This window comes from Syngnathus acus, chromosome 9 (genome assembly GCF_901709675.1).
Source record: "Syngnathus acus chromosome 9, fSynAcu1.2, whole genome shotgun sequence".
NCBI lineage: Eukaryota > Metazoa > Chordata > Actinopteri > Syngnathiformes > Syngnathidae > Syngnathus > Syngnathus acus.
In genome coordinates, this window is record NC_051094.1 from 8,721,653 (window position 1) to 8,724,911 (window position 3,259).

At 48.9% G+C, this 3,259-nt stretch overlaps 1 non-coding gene across 1 annotated transcript; it reads right to left on the minus strand.

The window, feature by feature from the left end:
* Positions 1-2,782: 2,782 nt before the first annotated feature.
* On the minus strand, positions 2,783-2,854 carry trnae-cuc. The gene has a single exon. It is a non-coding gene; the product is annotated as a tRNA-Glu (tRNA).
* Positions 2,855-3,259: the final 405 nt, after the last annotated feature.

Below are 3,259 nucleotides of genomic sequence, written 5' to 3' on the forward strand. Positions count from 1 at the left end.
TAACCCTAGCTCTACCCCTAACCCTAGCTCTAACCCTAACCCTAGCTTTAACCCTAGCTCTAACCCTAACCCTTGCCCCTAACCCTAGCTCTAACCCTAACCCTAGCTTTAACCCTAACCCTAGCTCTTACCCTAGCTCTAACCCTAACCCTTGCCCCTAACCCTATCTCTAACCCTAACCCCTAGCTCTAACCCTAACACTAACCCTAGCTCTACCCCTAACCCTAGCCCTAACCCTAGCTCTAACCCTAACTCTAACCCTAACCCCTAACCCTAACCCCTAGCTCTAACCCTAACACTAACCCTAGCTCTACCCCTAACCCTAACCCTAGCTCTAACCCTAACCCTAACCCTAGCTTTAACCCTAGCTCTAACCCTAACCCTTGCCCCTAACCCTAGCTCTAACCCTAGCTCTAACCCTAACCCCTAGCTCTAACCCTAACCCCTAGCTCTAACCCTAACACTAACCCTAGCTCGACCCCTAACCCTAACCCTAACCACTAACCCTAACCCCTAGCTCTAACCCTAACACTAACCCTAGCTCTACCCCTAACCCTAACCCTAGCTCTAACCCTAACCCTAACCCTAGCTTTAACCCTAACCCTAGCTCTAACCCTAACCCTAGCTCTAACCCTAACCCCTAGCTCTAACCCTAACACTAACCCTAGCTCTACCCCTAACCCTAGCTCTAACCCTAACTCTAACCCTAACCACTAACCCTAACCACTAACCCTAACCCCTAGCTCTAACCCTAACACTAACCCTAGCTCTACCCCTAACCCTAACCCTAACCCTAACCCTAGCTCTAACCCTAACCCTTGCCCCTAACCCCTAGCTCTAACCCTAACACTAACCCTAGCTCTACCCCTAACCCTAACCCTAGCTCTAACCCTAACCCTAGCTTTAACCCTAGCTCTAACCCTAACCCTTGCCCCTAACCCTAGCTCTAACCCTAACCCTAGCTCTAACCCTAACCCCTAGCTCTAACCCTAACCCCTAGCTCTAACCCTAACACTAACCCTAGCTCTACCCCTAACCCTAACCCTAACCACTAACCCTAACCCCTAGCTCTAACCCTAACACTAACCCTAGCTCTACCCCTAACCCTAACCCTAGCTCTAACCCTAACCCTAACCCTAGCTTTAACCCTAACCCTAGCTCTAACCCTAACCCTAGCTCTAACCCCTAGCTCTAACCCTAACCCTAGCTCTAACCCTAACCCCTAGCTCTAACCCTAACACTAACCCTAGCTCTACCCCTAACCCTAGCTCTAACCCTAACCCTAGCTCTAACCCTAACCCCTAGCTCTAACCCTAACACTAACCCTAGCTCTACCCCTAACCCTAGCTCTAACCCTAACTCTAACCCTAACCACTAACCCTAACCACTAACCCTAACCCCTAGCTCTAACCCTAACACTAACCCTAGCTCTACCCCTAACCCTAACCCTAACCCTAACCCTAACCCTAGCTCTAACCCTAACCCTTGCCCCTAACCCCTAGCTCTAACCCTAACACTAACCCTAGCTCTACCCCTAACCCTAACCCTAGCTCTAACCCTAACCCTAGCTTTAACCCTAGCTCTAACCCTAACCCTTGCCCCTAACCCTAGCTCTAACCCTAACCCTAGCTCTAACCCTAACCCCTAGCTCTAACCCTAACCCCTAGCTCTAACCCTAACACTAACCCTAGCTCTACCCCTAACCCTAACCCTAACCACTAACCCTAACCCCTAGCTCTAACCCTAACACTAACCCTAGCTCTACCCCTAACCCTAACCCTAGCTCTAACCCTAACCCTAACCCTAGCTTTAACCCTAACCCTAGCTCTAACCCTAACCCTAGCTCTAACCCCTAGCTCTAACCCTAACCCTAACCCTAACACTAACCCTAGCTCTACCCCTAACCCTAGCTCTAACCCTAACTCTAACCCTAACCACTAACCCTAGCTCTTACCCTATTCCTAACCGTAACCCTAGCTCTAACCCTAACCCTAGCTCTTACCCTAACCCTAACCCTAACCCTAACCCTAGCTCTAACCCTAACCCCTAGCTCTAACCCTAACCCCTAGCTCTAACCCTAACACTAACCCTAGCTCTACCCCTAACCCTAACCCTAACCCTAGCTCTAACCCTAACCCTAGCTCTAACCCTAACCCTAGCTCTAACCCTAACCCCTAGCTCTAACCCTAACACTAACCCTAGCTCTACCCCTAACCCTAGCTCGACCCCTAACCCTAACTCTAACCCTAACCACTAACCCTAACCCCTAGCTCTAACCCTAACACTAACCCTAGCTCTACCCCTAACCCTAACCCTAACCCTAGCTCTAACCCCTAACCCTAGCTCTTACCCTATTCCTAACCGTAACCCTAGCTCTAACCCTAACCCTAGCTCTTACCCTAGCTCTAACCCTAACTCTAAGCCTTGCCTCTAACCCTAACCGTAGCTCTAACCCTAACCCCTAGCTCTAACCCCAACCCTAAACTCTAACCCCTAACCCTAGCTCTAACACCAACCCCAACCCGAGCTCTAACCCCAGGCCTAAGGAGGTATATGGTTTTATGGGGGAGCACACGAGCAACTCTGTTGCAAATTTTTCAAGGATAAAATATTTTTGGTCCCACTGGGATTTGAACTCAGGTCGCTGGGGTGAGAGTACAGAGCACTAACCACTACACTATGGAACCCACGCCTATATTGCATTGAAGTTACCTATATGGTTTTATGGCGCAGCTCACAAGCAAACAGTAAAGATAGGAACAGGTAAATGCCAAAATAGTTGAGGTTCCACCGAGACTTGAACTCGGATCGCTGAATTGAGAGTCCAGAGCACTAACCACTACACTACGGAACCCAGGCCTATATTGCATGGAAGTTACGTTTATGGTTTTATGGAGCAGCTCACAAGCAAATAGTAAAGATAGGAACAGGTAAATGCCAAAATAGGTAAGGTTCCACTGAGACTTGAACTCGGATCACTGAGGTGAGAGTCCAGCGCACTAACCACTACAGTATGGAACCCACGCCATTAAATGATGGAAGTTACCTATATGGTTTTATGGAGCAGCTCACAAGCAAAGTATAGATAGGAATAGGTAAATGCCAAAATAGTCAAGGTTCCACTGAGACTTGAACTCAGGTCGCTGGGATGAGAGTCCAGAGCACTAACCACTACAGTATGGAACCCACACCATTACTTCATGGAAGTTACGTATATGGTTTTATGGAGCAGCTCACAAGCAGTATAGATAGGAATAGG